Source organism: Malaclemys terrapin, chromosome 10 (assembly GCF_027887155.1).
Source record: "Malaclemys terrapin pileata isolate rMalTer1 chromosome 10, rMalTer1.hap1, whole genome shotgun sequence".
In the NCBI taxonomy this organism is placed as follows: Eukaryota; Metazoa; Chordata; order Testudines; family Emydidae; genus Malaclemys; species Malaclemys terrapin.
The window spans coordinates 19,791,717-19,816,069 of record NC_071514.1 but is presented as its reverse complement, the minus strand read 5'-3'; the positions used below and the strand labels follow the sequence as shown (position 1 = coordinate 19,816,069).

The following is a 24,353-nucleotide window of genomic DNA, read 5'->3' as shown; positions in this document are numbered from 1 at the left end:
TATAAGCCTATCTCGGATTAGTTTACAAGGCCTGATCATGATTTCTTTTACTGCAGGTTTGAACCATTCATTTCAGTGAGGGTTCTCCTGATTTGCACCAGCATAACTTGGATCCGACACAGGCCCAGTGTGTAGAAACCTTATATTCATGCCCTAGTAGATTGTACTGTGACCCCTGATTTTGAAAGGTAGGGCAGCCTTGCCACATCTCACTCACTGGGAAGGAGATTCCTTCATTTAGGGAGTAGTTTTAAAGACAGAAAGACACACCTTGCTCTTGGCCTGAAGGATTTTGCTGTGTGTTTGAAGGAGACATTTAAAATCTCATTCACACTGACACAGCAGTCCTGGCCTTTGAAGAAGGGCACCAGCAAGGGTTAAGACCCTTTTTCCCCATGAAAAAAGAGTTGACAGTGATAATAGCAGAGCCTGGAAAGGCAAGTGGGACATGTTGAAGAAAGAAGAGGAAGACTAAGGTAGGACTAACCTGAGATTGGTGTCCTTAGGAGTGAGCTCTGCCCCCCATGAGATACAAAGGACAGGCCAGCAGGGAAGCTGACAGTCAGTCAGTGACCTTCACACCAGCAGCTCACTGGCTGTGGGCACAAGTACATTTGTATGGTCTATAAATAGGCACCATGTGATCTGAAGGCACGTTAAATTTGGCACTGGCAACATGAAGACTCTAACAGCAAAACACACCGGGGGGTTCCTGGCAGCCTGCCTATAGCCCTGACATTTGCAAACCTCCCTGCAACAGTTGGAGACTGCAACCTGCAATAACTAACCTAACAGCCAGCCCCATAGCACTGTCCCAGTAAGCCCAGCAGGGGGCAGTAGGCTCAGGTACTTACATGCAATGGTCCCTCTGCCCCAGGACCTAACTCTTTGGGAAAATAAAGACATTGTTTTGTGAGCTCCCTGCTCTGCCACCATGATGTTGGCTTGTAGCTGTTGTTTCTCTTTGTCTGTCTTGCCTCTTTTCCTTTTGTTCAACAGAGAGTCAACCTGTAAGACGCAATCAGACCTGGGGTTACAGTAAGGGGGAGTGAAAGTGGAGCTCTCTCTCCTTTCCCTGGCTTGGAGGAGCAGAGCTTCTCCCCATAGAAACCCTCCTTAGCAGTGGCAGGGAAAGCTCTTCCTCTTGTTTCACACTTGAATCACCAATCTCACCGGCGTTTTCTTTTGCAATAGATGTTGTGAGTGCTTTGAGGTTCTTCCAGCTGATATAAGATATAATGTTTTGTATAATTTCTGCAGAACATTCCTGTGTTTTTATAAGGGCAGCAACATTCCAGCAAAGTTCTCATAGCACTCAAAACTTTACATACTGATTACTATACAAAGAGATCCCTTCACTCATCAAGTGAAATGCGTCGGTCTCTGGGAGAAAAACAAGCTTCACCCCTGGGCTATTCCTAAATTCATTTGGGCCTCATGCAGGAAGAGTTATTTTATGCAATTATTGTACATTACACAGGGGTTATAGACCAAGTTCATCTAAAGCAATAATTAGTCCTCTCCACTCAACCTCTAGTACTTCTGCATACTCTTCCTGACTTAGCACTGCCCCACATTTCCACACAGTGACTGAGTTATCCCTCCTTCTAAGTAGTATTGCCCTCCTCACCTCTGCTGCTAGATTTCCTGAGCTGGTTTATTTTCTTTTGCTTAGCAGTTTACATGATTAGTGAAATACCCCAGAATGCCAGAGCTGCTGTTCTCTCGCTTTTGTGAATACTAGACTCCTGCACAAAATTCTAAAATCATTCATCTAAATGTGGTGATGAGTCAATCAGGAGAGGATGCTCATGACATTCCCAGAATTCCCTTCCCAATGTGTTCCTCATTTTCTAGGTGTCCAATGTGAGACACCTGGTATTTCATTTGCATAACATCCGGTGCTGTACCCGCACAATTGCAACTCGAGTCAAAAGGAACTGTGCTCTGAACAGATGAAGTGGTATAAACTGCTAAGTTCTCTGAAAAATCAGGCCTTAGGCATCTCAAATTGGGAATCCAAAATTACTGGACACTTTTAGCCTTAATATCTCTGTGTCTCAGTTCCCCATCTGTAAAATTGGGATAATAATATCCCCATCATCTCACCAGGATGTTGTGAATATAAAATCATTAATATTTGTGAAGCTCTCAGATACTATAGTGCTGAGTGTCATAGGAAAGCCCACGAAAAAATTAGTGATTCTGCTTTCCAGAGCACAGTTTGAATAATGTGCAGTAAAATAAGGCCTGAGGCTACATTTTAAACAACCAGGAGAAAACAGAATATTGACATTATGGGGAAACAACTGCATTAGACAACATTATGTCTGCATTAGGATTACTATGCATGGACAGCATGATTCTAAAATAAAAAAAATTCTTGAAGGCATTGATCTTTACAGAAGATGGGAACATAGCCCTTCATGGAAGAGAAATGGTAAAATCCGGTCTGGTTCATAGTGGAAATGGAAATCTTGATCCATGGGATAAAACTTCAGATTTTTTTTCTTTTCTAACATTTGGTCAAAGCTTCTTCCCAAATGAATAATACAGTATTACAAGTGTAACCACATCCTGCATAAAACTATACAATCACATTTCTGGAATCTGATGTGATGTACACAATATTTATGGAAATAAACAAGTAAATTTTTTAAGTTTCATTAAAGTCTGAGCACGACAGCATTCACATGCTAAAGGACCTGCTATTCCACAGTTACGGGACCCTTTCTAGATGTTATTAATGTACAGAGCCTGTTCTCCCGATAGCCAATGGTAATGTCAGAAAATCCTAAATTGCTGCAAGCAGTTTGTCTTTCTTGTGGCTATGGTGATGATACAGCTCTGTTAAAAACAGAGAAGCAATAACTATGTGCTTTACACATCATTTCCAAAACAGTCATGATGTAATGCGTTCCTTTTCCATGTTGTATCAAATAATGTATTGAAATGTAATAATGTAAATCTGCCTGTGCAGTACTTGTGCATTTTGATTTATATTAAAAGTCTCATGTCTTGGATGTTTTTATGAGGATTTCTAAAGGGGTATTGGCCACATCTGTTATTTAGGCATCCAGAACACCTTAGGGTCTAACAAGATGCCTAGATTGGGAATTGTATCACAAATGGCAGCTTTGCTCCTTCAACCAAGGGGGTCATTCTTCACCCGTTCTTCTGGTTGCTTCCCTCAATCAATCAGCATTACCAGAATCTTCTGTGACTGAGCTTTAGCAAGCTAGGTCTCAGCCATACACATTTAACAGGGAAAGAGGACAGAACCCTGTGATACCCCACAAAACAGCACCGTTAGGAGAGATTAAAAATTGCCCTGAAGTGCCTTCTGGATGTCTCACAATGGAAAGAGAACAGCTATTTAATCTATCCTTGTTAGGGACCTGTCTCAAGGTGAACTCACCACCAGAGCATCTCCTCCTGCTAGAACAGGATGTAGCAGGGGTTCTTCACCACCCTGTTGTCTGTCATCTGGTGCTGTAGCTGTTTGCAGTTTCCATGGCCTAGCACTCCAGTCAGGTCACTTTTCAGTTCAGTCCCTTCCCTAGGAAACAAAAAAGTAAAAAAAGAAACAGGTAACATCTAATGGCCTTTATGCCAGGCCTTCGGCTCGTCAGTCTCTCTGCCTCTTCTAGTGTTGAGGCTTGTGTTTCCCCTCTTGCTGGGGGAATAGGGGAAGCTAGGCCAGGCCTATCCTCTCCCTCTGGGTTTCAGCCCATTGACCCTATGTTAGGCAGATAAGCACTGCTCCTTACAATCCTTCACTGTTTCCCTGAGCTACTCCTACCATTCCGTCACTTGTACACATCTCTCACCAAGCTGTGGACTCCAGTATTTCTGCTCTGGAGTTCTATCTCCTGAGGCATCTTCTTCACAGCCAGCTACTGTGGAGCTTCCCCAAGGCCACTTTCAGCCCCTCTGGTAGCAGCCCTTCTCTGTCTGAGCGGCAGCTGTTTATGCCAGCTGTTGTTAATTGGCCCCTTAGTTGCAGCTGGAGGGACAATTGGTCCATCAATTAACTCCCTCTTGGCTTTTACAGTCTGGGGGGGTCTACACAGCCTGTCACAGGACCACACATATGTCAAAACCACCTCATGGTCAGTGGTACCAAAGCTGCTCATAGAGCTAAAGGAATCATCATGGACATTTTATCCTCCTCTATTGCCTGGAGGCCACCACTGCAGTTTCTGTCCCATATCCATGCTACAACCTTCCTCAGCAACTTTCCCAAAATGGAAGACTGGAAACAAGACGCAAGTTAGCAATCAGTGAGAGCTCCCATTGATTTAATCTGGAATTGGATAACCAGCACATCCAAAAATCAGGCCCAAGGCATCACAAATTGAGATATCAAAAATCAGTGGAAAATGTTGACCCTAAAATGTCTACATCTCCACTTCCCCATCTGTTAAGTGGAGGGGTATTGGAAGGCTCATTTTATTAGTATTTTACATGTAGCACTTTACAAATACTAAGTATAATTTTTCTTCACAATTATTTAAGCTTCCATATTGCATTAATCTAAATGTATATGTTTTATATGACTGCGTTAATAAAACAGTAAACCTTATTGCATTGCTGTAAACAGTACAAAGTAAGCAACATGAATCTGAAAGCCGTAAAACTTTCTCTGCCTAATTTTTAGACTGCTAGATTCAAACAATGGAACAGATCAAAGGGCAGAACACAAATCATCCTTGTGTGTTCTGCTTATAGCATAGCAATTTTATTGTAGAAGTATCGAGCAGTAGAATATAGTTTGGCTTTACAGCATACTAGTGATTAATTCAGGCCTTCTGCATAAATAATAATGTCCCATACAACTATCTGTGTACTGCACTCTCTGACTTAAATGTGGCCTCCCAGCTTTTTGAGCTAAGGCTGGTAAGATGACAGATGAGTTGTTTATGAAACATCACTTCCTGAGGTGCCTCTCACCCTGAGGTCCTTAGAAAACTGCAAAACCTTCGGCTTTGACAAAGCCTCTCCACCAGAAGAATGACATTCACATTCACTAACACCCCCTGCTACCCAATAAACCCCCTGAGGAGATGAAAAAAGAGGAACTTAATTTTTTAAAAAAATATATACAACCCAAAATTCAAACCCCAGGCAAACTTTTTATCCCCAAAAGGGAGAAGTTCTAGAAACTCCATTAAATCCACTAGGCACTTCGCTATTGCTATTGATTTTTCATAGAAGACACTTGGATACTATGGTGATGGGTGGCATTGTAAAATCCAAAGTAAGAGAGGTAGATTCTGCCAATTGTCATTTGTTTCTCAAACTGAGATTTATTAATTAGCCAGTTCTTGCTATTGCATTTGGAGGCCATCTTGGAATTCAGCGGCAAGCTCTTCCTAACCATCACACTGCCACATTAAGAAAAAAAGAGGGGGCTTCTAGCAAAGCATGTTCCACAGGGCTCTTAATAATCTAGACCTCACTGCCCTTTTTGCCAAAAAGGCTAATAGAATTTTGGGCTGTATAAGTAGGGGCATTGCCAGCAGATCGAGGGACGTGATCATTCTCCTCTATTCTGCATTGGTGAGGCCTCATCTGGAGTACTGTGTCCAGTTTTGGGCCCCACACTACAAGAAGGATGTGGAAAAATTGGAAAGAGTCCAGTGGAGGGCAACAAAAATGATTAGGGGGTTGGAGCACATGACTTATGAGGAGAGGCTGAGGGAACTGGGATTGTTTAGTCTGTAGAAGAGAAGAATGAGGGAGGATTTGAACTGCGTTCAACTACCTGAAAGGGGGTTCCAAAGAGGATGGATCTAGACTGTTCTCAGTGGTACCAGATGACAGAACAAGGAGTAATGGTCTCAGGTTGCATTGGGGGAGGTTTAGGTTGGATATTAGGAAAAACTTTTTCACTAGGAGGGTGGTGAAGCACTGGAATGGGCTACCTAGGGAGGTGGTGGAATCTCCTTCCTTAGAGGTTTTTAAGGTCAGGCTTGACAAAGCCCCGGCTGGTATGATTTAGTTGGGAATTGGTCCTGCTTTGAGCAGGGGGTTGGACTAGATGACCTCCTGAGGTCCCTTCCAACCCTGATCTTCTATGATTCTATGCTTCTACCTCAACTTAGCCTGACAGAGACTGAGGGTGACTAGATGACCCATTTTTAAAGGGACAGTCCTGTTTTTTCACAGTTGCTATCTGGTAACCCTACAGAGACCAGACTTGGCTACTTTCAGGGAATGCAGTAAAACACCTCCTTTGCGAGTATTTTGAGATTACTGGCTTTGGTGGTGGATTGAGGCGCACTAGATGTAGTTCTCTTTCTGGAGTCTGAAACATTGCTGGCCTTTCATCAATCCTACCTAGTTGCTTTGGGTGGCAAGGGACATTTGTTACCGTGGATTTTTTTTTTATGGAGGCAATTTTAAGTTTTCATACAGCAGCAAGGGTTAAAAAAAAGCTGTTTTAAAATTGAAAATACACCTCGATCCCGATATAACGTGACCCGATATAACACGAATTCGGATATAACGCGGTAAAGCAGCGCTCTGGGGGAGCGGGGCTGTGCACTCCAGCGGATCAAACCAAGTTCGATATAATGCGGTTTCACTCATAACACAGTATGATTTTTTGGCTCCTGAGGACAGCGTTATATCGAGGTAGAGGTGTAATAAATGAATAAGGAAACCTATCACTGAATGAAAACAGTAACACATAACTTGTCAGTATGTGTCACATTCTACAGCCGTACTCAAATCAGACAGAAAGTCCATACACAGCCCCAATAGTTGGAATCAGATTAAATACCATAACAGAATGTACACAACCTGATCAGAGATTTACAGTTAAATATTTAGTCTAATATTCAAAACAACATGACCCAGTACTTTAACTGACAGCGTGAGTCTGAGCGCCAGGACTTGACTTTAATTTTTGATTTAATGCAATATACAAGCATGTATTTTCTCAAAGTTACTTATCTGGGTAGTTATTTATGTCTTCTGAAATGTGGACAACAGAAGCACTAGAGCGTGAAGTTTAACCAGACTTCAAAAACCCCAGGAGGAATTTAGATTATGATCTGTATGGGATCAGGCCATGAATACTTCACTATCTTTGACTCCCTAACTGGCAGATAAATAACATGGCCCCATCTTCTTTGTGTCTGAACTTTGAGACGGGATTAGCACCAATTACTAGAGATTGGCAAAAGAGATTATTATTATGGAGAGATTATTGACCGTCATTTAATCTCTGGACGTTAAAAACAGAACAGTGCTTTTATTAGACATCTTGAGCAGGAGATGGACTAATAAGGGAGTCAGACTCCCAGTACTGAGCTTTGGATGAAGAATACAGTCACTATACTGCAGTTGCTGGATACAAAAATAAATCTAATTGGCAATAGAGTGATTATGTTGGAAATGCCGACTGTAAAAGATAATACTCTGTTAGGTTTTAAATTCTTGAAAACAGACTGAGAAGCTGAAAATTGTAGATTTACAGTCTTTCAGGCAGGCAGTAAGGTGTAGAGATTAAGTCTTTTTACTGTTATTAGTTTTTAGAGTTTTAGAGTTTTTATGAGTTTTTAGAACTCCCTTAGGATATTAATTTCATATTGATAAGGACTATAGCATGGCAGTGCAGGCCCCTACAAATCCAAAACAGATTGATAAATATCATTTATCTGAAATAATATGTCAGACATGCTGACATTTAGCATCTCCATTCTAGAAGATATGGCATTTAAGGCAGTGAATTAGAAAACAAAACGTCTGCCATATAAAGAAAGGGAACACAAGGCATATTCTTCCTGATCAGGGCCGGCTCCAGGCACCAGCTTACCAAGCAGGTGCTTGGGGCGGCCACTTCAGAGAGGGGCAGCACGTCCAGCTGTTCGGCAGTAATTCGGCAGACGGTCCCTCACTCCTGCTCGGAGCGAAGGACCTCCCACCGAATCGCCGCCGCAGATCACGATCGCGGCTTTTTTTGTTGTTTGTTTTTTGTTTGGCTGCTTGGGGCGGCCAAAACCCTGGAGCCGTCCCTGTTCCTCATGTCTGTGAGCAAGAAGATTGCAAAGGTACAAATACTATACTATATTTATGAGGGACTGAAGGGCAAGGATTGTTCATTAGGGCATCGCTGCATTTTATCCAGTGCATCTTTTAGTCTCTCTTGAATGAAAATAATATATCTTAGCTAATTATGACAAAATACAGGATTTATTATACCAAAAGAATGCATGGATACTGAGAAATATTCTTTGTTGGAAAGACAATGCCATTCAGATATTTGATTTGGAACCATCCCACAAGATGGAAATGCAGAATTATCTACAGGCATTTCATTAGACCTGTTATGTGTAAAATATTTACTCCTGCTTTCCCTCTCAGGACTGAGAAGCAATTTTTAAAAAAATGAGAATTACTGACTGGCAGACTGATCTCAAAAATTGTAATTAGTAGCCATATTTAATGATATCAAACTATTTGTATTATGTTATTAATGCCTAGTTTAACTTAGTAACAGCCTGAAGGAACCATTAATAAACAGTTGGATTTTAACGTAAAAATTACTATGCAGATAATTCCAAGAATAACAAAAATATTTAATAAGAAATTAACACTTTGGTATTATAATCAGTCACTTGTATACTTTCATCATCTCATCTGATATATGCAATTATTTCTGAGATTGTATTCTCTACATGATCTCTCTTTCTTGAAATATTTTCATTCCTTCCAAAGTCAATATTTTTTACAAACCACAACACACTTCAGCTCTCTACATAACCATTATAATTATATATTATAGTGGTGCAGTTAGTGGAGTCTTGATCATCCACTTAGGAATGCTGCTATAGGATATGGGTGAAATCCTAACCCCAGTATATATATATATTGACGTATACCCTATATTTTGATGTATTAGAGCAACATTATTGCATCTAGGGCTCTTCTAGGCTTCATTAATGTGGTATACCATCTGGCTTAGCATGCTATCTAGGGCCATTATTCATAACATTCACATAGCAGTACTCAACAATCTAACTACAGTTTTCTACAGAAATGAACTAGAACTGCAACATTCAGATCTGGATAAGAATTTACCCATAGTTGGAAAGCATTCCATTTGGGTCCCTTTCTAATTCCACATTAACACCACACTTTCCATGATACATGAGGCATATAAAACACAACTTAGATAAAATATTTATATAATTTGGCTTTTGTATCTTATTATAAAACACAACTACAATATACGCTTGCTGACTGGGATGATGGCAAGATAATGTTCTTTAAAGCATGTACAAGACAAGTGAGATTACATGAAAGTTAGTTTCAACATTTGACCATGAATAGGGAAATAGATTATTCCCCAGCTCACTGACACATCCTTCTCCATGAAGTCTTTTCCAGAGACCCTAAAGGGAGAGGAGGAGGGGATTTAATCATAGACTCCTAAAATTGTAGCACTGGAAGGGACCTCGAGAGGTCAGCTAGTCCAGTCCCCTGCACTCAAGGCAAGACTAAGTATTATCTAGATCATCCCTGACAAGTGTTTGTCTAACTGCTCTTAAAAGTGTCCAATGTCAGAGATATGATTCTCTTCCTCCATCTAGCAGCAAACACAAAAATGCAACCAAGAAAAAGGATTTTTCCTATTCCTTTTAACAAGTAGGGGCAAGAGGTACCCCCCAGAATCTGTCTCTGGTGACTAGGGATACAATGAGGTTTAGAGGAAAATGTGTTCTTCTGCTTCTGGCATTTAATTTCAGAAAGGGGAACTATGCAAAAATGAGGAGGTTAGTTAAACAGAAATTAAAAGGCAAAGTGACTAGAGTGAAATCCCTGCAAGCTGCATGGACACTTTTCAAAGACACCAAATAGAGGCCCAACTTAAATGTATACCCCAAATTTAAAAATAGAGTAAAAGAACTAAAAAAGAGACACCGTGGCTTAACAACCATGTAAAAGAAGCAGTGAGAGATAAAAAGGCATCTTTTAAAAAGTGGAAGTCAAATTCTAGTGAGGTAAATAGAAAGGAGCATAAACACTGCCAAATTAAGTGAAAAATGTAATAAGAAAAGCCAAAAAGGAGTTTGAAGAACAGCTAGCCAAAAACTCAAAAGATAACAACAAAATGTTTTTAAGTACATTAAAAGCAGGAAGCCTGCTAAACAACCAGTGGGGCCCCTGAACAATCGAGATACAAAAGGAGCACTTAAACACGATAAAGTCATTGTGGAGAAACTAAATTAATTCTTTGCTTCAGTCTTCATGGCTGAGGATGTTAGGGAGATTCCCAAACCTGAGCCATCCTTTGTAGGTGAAAAATGTGAGGAATTGTGTCACTAGAGGAGGTTTTGGAATTAATTGATAAACTTAACAGTAACAAGTCACCGGGACCAGATGGCATTCACCCAAGAGTTCTGAAAGAACTCAAATGTGAAATTGTAGAACTATTAACTATGGTTTGAAACCTGTCCTTTAAATCAGCATCTGTACCCAATGACTGGAAGATAGCTAATGTAACGTCAATATTTAAAAGGGGCTCTAGAGGTGATCCCGGCAATTACAGACCGGTAAGTCTAACGTCAGTACCAGGCAAATTAGTTGAAACAATCGTAAAGAATATAATTGTCAGACACATAGAAGAACATAAATTGTTGGGCAAAAGTCAACATGGTTTCCGTAAAGGGAAATCATGTCTTACTAATCTATTAGACTTCTTTGAAGGGCTCAACAAACATGTGGACAAGGGGGATCCAGTGGATATAATGTACTTAGATTTCCAGAAAGCCTTTGACAAGGTCCCTCACCAAAGGCTCTTACGTAAATTAAGTTGTCATGGGATAAGAGAGAAGATCCTTTCATGGATTGAGAACTGGTTAAAAGACAGGGAACAAAGGGTAGGAATAAATGGTACATTTTCAGAACGGAGAGGGGTAACTAGTGGTGTTCCCCAAGGGTCAGTCCTAGGACCAATCCTATTCAACATATTCATAAATGATCTGGAGAAAGGGGTAAACAGTGAGGTGGCAAAGTTTGCAGATGATACTGAATTGCTCAAGACAGTTAAGACCAAAGCAGACTGTGAAGAACTTCAAAACGATCTCACAAAACTAAGTGATTGGACAACAAAATAGCAAATGAAATTTAATGTGGATAAATGTAAAGTAATGCACACTGGAAAAAATAACCCCAACTATACATACATTATGATGGGGGCTAATTTATCTACAACTAATCAGGAAAGAGATCTTGGAGTCATCGTGGATAGTTCTCTGAAGACGTCCACGCAGTGTGCAGCAGCAATCAAAAAAGCAAACAAGAAGTTTGGAATCATTCAAAAAGGGATAAAGAATAAGACGGAGAGTATCTTATTGCCCTTCTATAAATCCATGGTACGCCCACATCTTGAATACTGCGTACAGATGTGGTCTCCTCATCTCAAAAAAGATATACTGGCATTAGAAAAGGTTCAGAGAAGGGCAACTAAAATGAGTAGGGGTTTGGAACGGGTCCCATATGAGGAGAGATTAAAGAGGCTAGGACTTTTCACCTTGGAAAAGAGGAGACTAAGGGGGGATATGATAGAGGTATATAAAATCATGAGTGGTGTGGAGAAAGTGAATAAGGAAAAGTTATTTACTTGTTCCCATAATATAAGAACTAGGGGCCACCAAATGAAATTAATGGGCAGCAGGTTTAAAACAAATAAAAGGAAGTTCTTCTTCACACCGTGCACAGTCAACCTGTGGAACTCCTTGCCTGAGGAGGTTGTGAAGGTGAGGACTATAACAGGGTTTAAAAGAGAACTAGATAAATTCATGGAGGTTAAGTCCATTAATGGCTATTAGCAAGGATGGGTAAGGAATGGTGTCCTTAGCCTCTGTCTGTCAGAGGGTGGAGATGGATGGCAGGAGAGAGTTCACTTGATCATTACTCTCTGGGCACCTGGCATTGGCCACTGTTGGCAGACAGGATACTGGGCTGGATGGACCTTTGGTCTGACCCAGTATGGCCATTCTTATGTTCTTCAAGCAGACAGTCTCATGAGGTTGGGAAAATGAGTTCTTACAGACTATGGGATACATCCCTGGAGACTGCACCTTGACACAATGGGAAGGCTTGGGTGTCCCAACGACCCCAACCACTATTGCAGCAGAAGTTTTAACTACCAGTCTGACCTGAACTGAACAGGTCAAAGGGTAGATACCAGATGAAAGGCAGTCTGCTGGTCCTCCACACTGGGGCTTGAGTGTTAGGCCAACAATCTAGCCTCATAAAAAAGTTAAGTTACAGAAACATAACAAGGTAGCTATTCCAGCAAACAGCATGACAGTCAGGGATGGCAGAACCTTGTTTGTGCTGTAAGTAATGTCTGATGGTGTGGGAAGGATTCAGAGGGGACACCTAGCCCCAGTAGGGTAGATGGTCAGCTCCAGGATTGAAAGCTGTGGTGTGTGGGAGACAACATCCTTTCCTTCTCTTCAAGCTCCTCTCCTACTCCCTACCCTATATGTGGTGTTAGGAGCCAAATAATTTCTAACTAGTGTGACAGACCCAGACCAGTGGAATACAGGAGTCTGGTAGAAGGCAAATATACTGGTTACTGGATGAGTAGTTTTCTGTTCCCTTAGTGACCAGAGCAGGGGCTGCACTAGAGTAATTAGGAACTTGCTAGAACCAGTTAAGGCAGGCAGGCTAATTAGGACACCTGGAACCAATTAAGAAGAAGCTGCTAGAATCAATTAAGGCAGGCTAATCAGGGCACCTGGGTTTTAAAAGGAGCTCACTTCAGTTTGTGGTGCGAGTGTGCAGGGCTGGCTCCAGGGTTTTGGCCGCCCCAAGCAGCCAAAACAAACAAACAAACAAAAGCCGCGATCGCGATCTGCGGCGGCAATTCGGCGGGAGGGCCTTCACTCCCAGGCGGAGTGAGGAACCGTCCGCCGAATTGCCGCCAAATACCTGGACGTGCCGCCCTCTCCGGAGCAGCCGCCCCAAGCACCTGCTTGAGAAGCTGGTGCCTGGAGCTGGCCCTGCGAGTGTGAGAAGCTGGGAGCAAGAGGCACAAGGAGCTGAGAGTGAGAGGGTGTGCTGCTGGAGGATTGAGGAGCACAAGTGTTATCAGATACCAGGAGGAAGGTCCTGTGGTGAGAATAAGGAAGGTGTTTGGAGGAGGCCATGGGGAAGTAGCCCAGGGAGTTGTAGCTGTCATGCAGCTGTTACAGGAGGCACTATAGACAGCTGCAGCCCACAGGGCCCTGGGCTGGAACCCGGAGAAGAGGGCGGTTCCCCCCAAACCTCCCAATTGACCTGGACTGTGGGTTCTTCCAGAGGGGAAGGTCTCTGGGCTGTTCCCCAACCCACACGGTGAATCTCTGAGGCAAGAAAATCCGCCAATAAGCGCAGGACCCACCAAGATAGAGGAGGAACTTTGTCACACTAGGTTTCAGTCCAAGCGGAGAGAAAGCCCCTCTCTCTGTGCATTGTGATGATGACTAAGATTAGCTGAGGCATTCTGGTTGACTGTGCCCAGTTTTGCACTTGATAACAGAGGCGGAAAGCTTCTCAGCTGTGGAACTTAGGTGATTATTAGAGTGCGAGTTTGCTGACCTTCTGTGCAAGGTTCATGTTCCTTACCAGGTATTTGCTTGACCTTAGTTTATGGATTCTGGTGGGTGATGGAGGGATAGCTATACTTCCTGCCCACTTAGGAGGGGAGTCCTATTAACTGTTTGCTTTGAAGGTAGGTAAGGCACTAAGAAGCCCATTGTTAAATATAACAAAAGCTAATATAAATGACAAAGCTCTTTGAAACATATCTAAATATAACAGTTTTGTATATGCATTTTGGAAGAAGAGCAACTTGTATTTTGGGTGGCTGCCTGAGAAATTCCAAAAGGTTGAAAAAGTATCCTCCGTAACCTTGAAGAGCTGCATCCAAACTTCTGCCTGATTTTCAAATGTGCAAGTTGCCCACATTTCCCATTGATTTTGATGGGAACCAAGGATACTCAATATTACTGAAAAAAATTAGACCTTTTTTTCTTTCACTAGAAAACCAGCATCTTCCATCTACTAGAATGCACTTATTTAATTTTTAACAGAATTTCTATAGTGTTCATCGCCATAGAATAAAAGCAGCTGGTTTTCATAGATTCATAGATTCTAGGACTGGAAGGGACCTCGAGAGGTCATCGAGTCCAGTCCCCTGCCCGCATGGCAGGACCAAATACTGTCTAGACCATCCCTGATAGACATTTATCTAACCTACTCTTAAATATCTCCAGAGATGGAGATTTCACAACCTCCCTAGGCAATTTATTCCAGTGTTTAACCACCCTGACAGTTAGGAACTTTTTCCTAATGTCCAACCTAGACCTCCCTTGCTGCAGTTTAAGCCCATTGCTTCTTGTTCTATTCTTGGAGGCTAAGGTGAACAAGTTTTCTCCCTCCTCCTTATGACACCCTTTTAGATACCTGAAAACTGCTATCATGTCCCCTCTCAGTTTTCTCTTTTCCAAAGTAAACAAACCCAATTCTTTCAGTCTTCCTTCATAGGTAATGTTCTCAAGACCTTTAATCATTCTTGTTGCTCTTCTCTGGATCCTTTCCAATTTCTCCACATCTTTCTTGAAATGCGGTGCCCAGAACTGGACACAATACTCCAGCTGAGGCCTAACCAGAGCAGAGTAGAGCGGAAGAATGACTTCTCGTGTCTTGCTCACAACACACCTATTAATACATCCCAGAATCATGTTTGCTTTTTTTGCAACAGCATCACACTGTTGACTCATATTTAGCTTGTGGTCCACTATAACCCCTAGATCCCTTTCTGCCGTACTTCTTCCTAGACAGTCTCTTCCCATTCTGTATGTGTGAAACTGATTTTTTCTTCCTAAGTGGAGCACTTTGCATTTGTCTTTGTTAAACTTAATCCTGTTTAACTCAGACCATTTCTCCAAATTTGTCCAGATCATTTTGAATTATGACCCTGTCCTCCAAAGCAGTTGCAATCCCTCCCAGTTTGGTATCATCCGCAAACTTAATAAGCGTACTTTCTATGCCAATATCTAAGTCATTAATGAAGATATTGAACAGAGCCGGTCCCAAAACAGATCCCTGCGGAACCCCACTCGTTATGCCTTTCCAGCAGGATTGGGAACCATTAATAACAACTCTCTGAGTACGGTTATCCAGCCAGTTATGCACCCACCTTATAGTAGCCCCATCTAAATTGTATTTGCCTAGTTTATCGATAAGAATATCATGCGAGACTGTATCAAATGCCTTACTAAAGTCTAGGTATACCACATCCACAGCTTCTCCCTTATCCACAAGACTCGTTATCCTATCGAAGAAAGCTATCAGATTGGTTTGACATGATTTGTTCTTTACAAATCCATGCTGGCTGTTCCCTATCAACTTACCACCTTCCAAGTGTTTGCAGATGATTTCCTTAATTACTTGCTCCATTATCTTCCCTGGCACAGAAGTTAAACTAACTGGTCTGTAGTTTCCTGGGTTGTTTTTATTTCCCTTTTTATAGATGGGCACTATATTTGCCCTTTTCCAGTCTTCTGGAATCTCTCCCGTCTCCCATGATATTCCAAAGATAATAGCTAGAGGCTCAGATATCTCCTCTATTAGCTCCTTGAGTATTCTAGGATGCATTTCATCAGGCCCTGGTGACTTGCAGGCATCTAACTTTTCTAAGTGATTTTTAACTTGTTCTTTTTTATTTTATCTGCTAAACCTACCCCCTTCCCATTAGCATTCACTATGTTAGGCATTCCTTCAGACTTCTCGGTGAAGACCGAAACAAAGAAGCCATTAAGCATCTCTGCCATTTCCAAGTTTCCTGTTACTGTTTCTCCCTCTTCACTAAGCAGTGGGCCTACTCTGTCTTTGGTCTTCCTCTTGCTTCTAATGTATTGATAAAAAGTCTTCTTGTTTCCCTTTATTCCTGTAGCTAGTTTGAATTCATTTTGTGCCTTTGCCTTTCTAATCTTGCCCCCGCATTCCTGTGTTGTTTGCCTATATTCATCCTTTGTAATCTGTCCTAGTTTCCATTTTTTATATAACTCCTTTTTATTTTTTAGATCATGCAAGATCTCGTGGTTAAGCCAAGGTGGTCTTTTGCCACATTTTCTATCTTTCCTAACCGGTGGAATAGCTTGCTTTTGGGCCCTTAATAGTGTCCCTTTGAAAAACTGCCAACTCTCCTCAGTTGTTTTTCCCCTCAGTCTTGATTCCCATGGGACCTTACCTATCAACCCTCTGAGCTTACCAAAATCTGCCTTCCTGAAATCCATTGTCTCTATTTTGCTGTTCTCCCTTCTACCCTTCCTTAGAATTGCAAACTCTATGATTTCATGATCACTTTCACCCAAGCTGCCTTCTACTTTCAAATTCTCAACGAGTTCCTCCCTATTTGCTAAAATCAAGTCTAGAACAGCTTCCCCCCAGTAGCTTTTTCAACCTTCTGAAATAAAAAGTTGTCTGCAATGCAGTCCAAGAATTTGTTGGATAGTCTGTGCCCTGCAGTGTTATTTTCCCAACATATATCCGGATAGTTGAAGTCCCCCATCACCACCAAATCTTGGGCTTTGGATGATTCTGTTAGTTGTTTAAAAAAAGCCTCATCCACCTCTTCCACCTGGTTAGGTGGCCTGTAGTAGACTCCTAGCATGACATCACCCTTGTTTTTTACCCCTTTTAGCCTAACCCAGAGACTCTCAACACTTCCATCTCCTATGTCCATCTCTACCTCAGTCCAAGGCCTGGTCTACACTACGACTTTAATTCGGATTTATCAGCTTTAATTCGAATTAACCCTGCAACCGTCCACACAACGACGCTATTTATTTCGATATAAAGGGCCCTTTAAATCGATTTTTGTACTCCACCCCAACGAGCGGAGTAGTGCCAAAATCGATTTTAGCAATTCGAATTAGGGTTAGTGTGGCCGCAATTCGATGGTATTGGCCTCCGGGAGCTATCCCACAGTGCATCATTGTGACCGCTCTGGACAGCAATCTAAACTCGGATGCACTGGCCAGGTAGACAGGAAAAGCCCCGCGAACATTTGAATTCCATTTCCTGTTTGCCCAGCGTGGAGAGCACAGGTGACCACAGATAGCTCATCAGCACAGGTAACCATGCAGGCTGATAATCGAAAAAGAGCACCAGCATGGACCGTGAGGGAGGTACTGGATCTGATCGCTGTATGGGGAGAGGATTCAGTGCTTGCAGAACTTCGTTCTAAAAGACGAAATGCAAAAACTTTTGAAAAAATCTCCAACGGCATGATGGAGAGAGGCCACAATAGGGACTCAGATCAGTGCCGCGTGAAAGTCAAGGAGCTCAGACAAGCCTATCAAAAAACAAAGGAGGCAAACGGTCGCTCCGGGTCAGAGCCGCGGACATGCCGCTTCTACGCCGAGCTGCTTGCAATTCTAGGGGGGGCTGCCACCACTACCCCACCTGTGTTCGTGGATTCTGGGTCGGGGATAGTCTCATCAGCGACGCCTGAGGATTCTGCCGATGGGGGAGAGGAGGAGGATGAGGATGAGGATGAGCTTGCAGGGAGCACACAGCACTCCATTCTCCCCAACAGCCAGGATCTTTTTATCACCCTGACTGAAGTACCCTCCCAAGCCTCCCAAGCCAGTACCCAAGACTCTGACCCCATGGAAGGGACCTCAGGTGAGTTTACCTTTTAAAATATAAAACTTGTTTTAAAAGCAAACGGTTTTTAATGATTACTTTGCCTGACTTTGCATTCGCGGTCAGTTCAGCTACTGGAAAAGTCTGTAGCTACTGGAAAAGTCTGTTAACGTGTATGGGGATGGAGCGGAAATCCTCCAGGGACATCTCCATGAAGCTCTCCTGGAGGTACTCCGAAAGCCTTGCCAGAAGGTTTCTGGGCAGTGCATCTTTATTCCCTCCTCCATGGTAGGACACTTGACCACGCCATGCTTGCAGCAAGTAATCTGGTATCATTGCCTGACAAAGCCTGGCAGCGTATGGTCCCGGTGTTTGCTGGCATTCAAGCAACATCCGTTCTTTATCTTGTTGTGTAATCCTCAGGAGAGTGATATCACTCCTGGTAACCTGGTTGAAATACGGGAACTTAATTAAGGGGACAGAGGTGGCCGTTCCTACTGGGCTGTTTGCCTGTGGCGGAAAATAAATCCTTCCCTGCAGTTAGCCAAGCGCAGATGGGAAATTGGCCCTGAGTTTTTCGCGTTTGGCTAGCAGGGATCTTCCCTGTTACCAGCCACGCGGTGGGGGGAGGGGTACCGTGATCATCCCAGAGAATTCATGGCGGGAGGGGGGCGGCGGCGGGGGGGGTGGTTAGTTTGGTGCCTGCAGGGATCTTCCCTGATACCAGCCACGCGGTGGGGGGGAGGGGTACAGCGATCATCCCAGAGAATTCATGGCGAGAGGGGGGGGTGGTTAGTTTGTTTTCTGGTGCTGCTGAATGTTAACAGAAAAACCGCAGCACTCTACTTGCCTGAAGGGGCCCAGACAAGCCCCCCCACACTGCCCCCCCCAACTGGCTGAGATTGGACACAGCTCGTGTGGAGTGCTGCCACTTCATTTCCCAATTCTGCAGCACTCTACAAGCTATGCTTGGTATGTGGGAAAGGAGGGCGTAGAAGCTTACCATGGCCGCATGCAAGCCGAATTCTGTTGCCCAGACCTGTGATCTCTAGCAGCAAAGCCACAGGCACTCAGCATTAAGAGGCAAAATGCGACCTTGCACAGAAATCACATGTGCTATGTAATGTGAACAGTGTTGGTCACCGTGAAAGAGTATAAGCATTGTTCTGCAAAATGTAGCTTTTAAAACAATTCTCTCTTTTTTCCCCTCCCTACAGCAGCTGCAAATTCCTCAAGCCTCCCTCCTCCATCCCGAAGGTTATCACAGATAAGGCGTCGTAAGAAGAGAACGCGGGAGGACATGTTTTCTGAAATTATGGAATCCAGCCGCAGTGACAGAGCTCATGTGAATGAGTGGAAGGAAACAGTTTCAAAGTATAGGAAAGAAGTCAGTGAACGTGAGGAAAGGAGGGACCAACGTGAGGAGAGGAGGGACCAACGTGAGGAGAGGAGGGACGCTCGAGATGAGAGGTGGCGGCAGGAAGACCAGAGGATGAAGGATGCAACGCTGGGGCTGCTCCGGCGTCTGGTGGAGGTTCAGGAACGGCTGCTGGATAACAGACTGCCGCTTCAGCCCCTGTTCCACCCTCCCCCCTCCCCATGTTCCGTATCCTCCTCACCCAGACGTGTAAGAACTCGGGGGGGGGAGGCTACGTACACCTTCCCATTCCACCCCAGTAGACAGCCCAAGCAAAAGGCTGTCATTTTTTTAACCTTTTCTTTGTGGCTTTTTCCTTCCCAGCAATCCTCCTCCCAAATACCACCCGGGTTCCCTCCCTCTTTTTCTAATCTATTAATAAAGAATAAATGATTTTTAAATGATAGTGACTTTATTTGGTTTGAAAGAAAGCTGGGGGAAGGGGCAGGGTGGGTTCCTTACAGAAAATCAGTCAGTAAAGGGGGAGGGTTTTCATGAAGGAGAAACAAACAGATATTTCACACGGTAGCCTGGCCAGCCATGAAACTGGTTTTCAAAGCTTCTCTGATGCACAGCGCTTCATGGTGTGATCTTCTAATCGCCCTGGTGTCTGGCTGCGCGTAATCAGCAGCCAGGCGATTTGCCTCAGCCTCCCACCCCGCCATAAAGGTCTCCCCCTTACTTTCACAGAGATTGTGGAGCACACAGCAAGCAGAAATAACAATGGGGAGATTTCTTTGGCTGAGGTCAGAGCGAGTCAATAATGAACGCCAGCGACCTTTTAAACGGCCAAATGCACATTCTACCACCATTCTGCACTTGCTTAGCCTGTAGTTAAACAGCTCCTGACTCCTGTCCAGGCTGCCTGTGTACGGCTTCATAAGCCATGGCATTAAGGGGTAGGCTGGATCCCCAAGAATAACTATGGGCGTTTCAACATCCCCAACGGTTATTTTCTGGTCCGGAAAGTAAGTCCCTTGCTGCAGCCCTTTAAACAGAGTAGTGTTCCTGAAGACGCGAGCGTCATGAACCCTTCCCGCCCAGCCCGCGTTGATGTTGGTGAAACGTCCCTTGTGATCCACAAGTGCTTGCAGCACCATTGAAAAGTACCCCTTGCGGTTTATGTACTCGGTGGCTTGGTGCTCCGGTGCCAAGATAGGGATATGGGTTCCGTCTATTGCCCCACCACAGTTAGGGAATCCCATTGCAGCAAAACCATCCACTATAGCCTGCACATTTCCCAGAGTCACAAACTTTCGTAGCAGCACCTGAGTGATTGCTTTGGCTACTTGCATCACAGCAGCCCCCACAGTAGATTTGCCCACTCCAAATTGATTCCCGACTGACCGGTAGCTGTCTGGCGTTGCAAGCTTCCACAGGGCTATCGCCACGCGCTTCTCAACTGTGAGGGCTGCTCTCATCTTGGTATTCTGGCGTTTCAGGGCAGGGGACAGCAAGTCACAAAGTTCCATGAAAGTGCCCTTACGCATGCGAAAGTTCCGCAGCCACTGGGAATCGTCCCAGACCTGCAACACTATGCGGTCCCACCAGTCTGTGCTTGTTTTCCTTGCCCAGAATCGGCGTTCCATGGATAGAATCTGCCCCATTAACAACATGATCTCCAAAGCACCGGGGCACAGACAGAATTCTGTATCCGTGTCTGTGTCCATGTCCTCATCATGCTGCCGCCGCCGCTGCCTCCTCGCCTCGTTTCTCTGGTCCTGGCTGAGCATAAACTCCACGAGAACGCGCGAGGTGTTTACAATATTCATGACTGCTGTCTTGAGCTCAGCGGGCTCCATGCTTGCCATGGTATGGAGTCTGCAGTGTTCACCCACCCAGGAAAAAAGGCACGAAAATGGTTGTCTGCCGTCCGTTGCTTTCATGCAGGGAGGGAGGGAGGGAGGAGGTGAGGCTGTACCCAGAACCACCTGCGACGATATTTTTTGTCCCATCAGGCACTGGGATCTTAACCCACAATCCCAATGGGCGCGGGAGACTGCGGGAACTATGGGATAGCTATGGAATTGCTACCCACAGTGCAACGGTGCAGAAATCGACGCTAGCCCCGGTACTTGGACGCACACCACCGAAGTAATGTGCTTAGTGTGGCCGCATCCATTTCGACTTTATACAACCTGTTTTTCAAATCCGAATTATCTAAATTCGGATTAATCCCGTAGTGTAGACATACCCCTAGTGTGTACATTTGTAATATATAAGGCAACACCTCCTCCCTTTTCCCCGTCTATCCTTCCTGAGCAAGCTGTACCCATCCACACCAACATTCCAATCATGTGTATTATCCCACCAAGTTTCAGTGATGCCAAAAATGTCAGTTGTATTTATTTATTAGCACTTCCAGTTCTTCCTGCTTATTACCCATACTTCTCGCATTTGTATATAGGCATCTAAGATACTGGTTTGATCTTTCCTCGCAGTTTTGTCCTGACCCTCCTTTCTTTCTGCCAATATAGTCCACACTCCCTCTCGTTTCCGACCCATCTCCCAGATCTCCATGTTCCCCACTTACCTGTGGGCTTTGCACACCTGTCCCTGTTGAACCTAGTTTAAAGCCCTCCTCACTAGGTTAGCCAGTCTGTGTCCAAATAGGGTCTTTCCCCTCCTCGAAAGGTGAACGCCATCTCTGCCTAGTAGTCCTTCCTCGAATAGCATCCCGTGGTCGAGGAAGCCAAAGCTCTCCTGGAGACACCATCTTCACAGCCAGGCATTCACCTCCATGATGCATCTGTCTCTGCCTGGGCCCCTACCTTTGACAGGAAGAATTGACGAGAATACAACCTGCGCTCCAAACTCCTTCACTCATACTCCCAGAGCCCTATAGTCACTCTTGATCCGCTCAGTGTCACACCGCGCAGTATCATTTGTGCCCACATGGATGAGTAGCATGGGGTAGTAGTCAGAGGGCTGGATAATCCTCGACAATGCCTCTGTAACATTTCGGATACGGGCTTCCGGCAGGGAGCATACCTCCCGAGATGAAATGTCAGGGCGACAGATGGGCGCCTCCGTCCCCCTCAGCAGAGAGTCTCCAACCACCACTACCCCACGTTTCCTATTCGCAGTGGTGGCAGCAGACCTCCCAGCCTTAGGGGTACGAGGCTTCTCCTCCTTTACTGTAGGGGGTGATTCCTTCTTTCCTGTATCAAGAAGAGCATAACGGTTACCTATTACCACAGCGGAAGGGTTCGGAGCAGGGGTGGTGCACTGCCTGCTGCCAGAAGTAACCAGCTGCCAGTGTCCACCCTGAGCCATCTCCTCCTCCACCAGTTGTGTATCAGCAGTCCTGTGTACTGGGACAGCTACCTCAGCTGTCTCCACATGGACACTGTCCAGGAATTGCTCATGGATTCGGATGCTCCTCAACCTAGCCACCTCCTCCTGTAGCTCTCCCACCTGCTGCCTGAGAGATTCCACCAGCAGGCACCTTTCACATTGGATGGTCCCCCCAGCTTGGATATCAGTAAGTGGAAATTGCAAGTTACAGTCTCTGCAAAACCACACCAGGATCTGGGTAGAAGCATCCATGCTCAGGCGCTCTGTCTGGCTACAGGCGCAGGTGGAGGAGACAGAAGCAGTGCTGGCACAGGTGTTGCGGGTCTTCCTAACCATCGTAAGCCTCCCTCTGTCAAACTCCCGTCTGCAGCCCTCTGTCGGCTGAAAGGGTTGTTTAAGCAAGAAGTTTTGAATGTAGTTGGTTTATAGGTTTTAAGGGGAATAAAGGGAAAACAGATAGAACCGGCAAGGGACCCTCGCCCCCTTCCCACTCCCCTTCCAAACTCCCTTCCAAACTCCCTGGCGAAACTCCCTGGTCGCTTGTGCGCTGCTTTATACAGCCCTGGCCTGTATGAATGCCCCACCCACTGATTAAGGCTCAGCCACTTACCAGAGGCTTCTAGCTTTCAAATCTTCCTTTGAAGCTCACAGCTTCCAACTGCCAGCCACAGCACACGGTCTTTCAACCAACCAACCAACCAGACTGACAAACACAAGCTCAGCACACAGCAAGTAACCCCCAAACACAAACAAACACACACTACAGACAGTCACTTATCCCAAAAGGGTGCTGTATTGCTCCTCCTTCACCTGGAGAACTCCCTTGCGAAACTTCCTGTTAGCAGCCCGTTCGCAAAAGCTAATGTGCTTTGATATGATCTAATCAGTTAATCACAACATTTTCACAAAGGCATAAAACACAAACCAAATATATTATTAATACTTATAAATAGTATATTTGTAAAAAATATTGAGGACATACATGATTTAAATAAATTATGAAACAATACATAAACATTCAAAATGTTTTCTATTACAAGAGAGTTCAGACAATTTGGAATGAAACTTACACAGCTTTAAATATTCTCATTACCTAAGATATACCTTTTAAGGGCTCTAACACAAAAACATATCAGGCCAAATGCGGTCTGGTATAATTGGGTATATGATTCTGTTCAAGTGCTTGGAATTGTCATGGATGAAATCAGTCAACTGTCCTGTCAAATAAATACAGTTTGGGTTCCCATTGGGAGTTGTCTCTTGAAGCACTTTTGGAGTATCTTCCTGATACATACCACTTGTTTAACTGGGCACAGTGATTGGTTAAATAAAGCCATTACTAACAAATTTACCTGACAAGTATTTAATAAACATTCCTAAAACAGTAAAGTCCAACTGGTCTTAAAACTACAAAGTTTAACACTGAAACTTATTTTTCTTTAGAAACTACAGAATGATACTGTTTTTCATCAACTTTGTTAAGAACTTGTTTTGCTAATGCAATGATTACCAAATAGTTGCCAGCATTTCAACATCTTTCTATTCTCCATGGTCCATTCTTTTGTGTAATTGTCAATTAATTATAAGTATGTTTTAAAAATAATTTATACCTCATACCACTTAACCTATATGAACATTTATTTTGCAAAACATTTGAAATTTGGAAATGCTCTTTTTTTCTTTTATAGGACCTAAACATGGCAATTATTGATCTACAAATAAGCAATATTAAAACCTCATTTATTATGTTCTTTTATTATTTGCAGGCTTAAGCATTTGGATTGTTCCAAGTCATTTCACTAAAATGTTGGGCCTGATAGCTTGCAAAGGATAATACGCCAAATTCTGTGGTAATTTATACTGCATGCAATCCCTTTAGCTTGAACAGAATTACATAGGATATAAATCAGTACAGACTTTGACAGAATGATTTCTCTGTGCTGGAAGAAACACACTGAAGTGTTGCAAATTTATGGATATT

The 24,353-nt window shown here is 43.8% G+C and overlaps 1 protein-coding gene across 1 annotated transcript in view; it reads right to left on the bottom strand.

Annotated features, from left to right (window-relative positions):
• The window catches only part of LOC128844159 (NAD(P) transhydrogenase, mitochondrial-like), a 73,070-nt gene extending 72,483 nt beyond the window's left edge, over nt 1-587 (bottom strand). The window contains exon 1 of the mRNA XM_054041615.1: nt 488-587. The gene's annotated coding sequence lies outside the window, so the exon portion shown is untranslated. The remainder of the gene's footprint in view (nt 1-487) is intronic.
• Between the last annotated feature and the right edge of the window lie 23,766 nt (nt 588-24,353).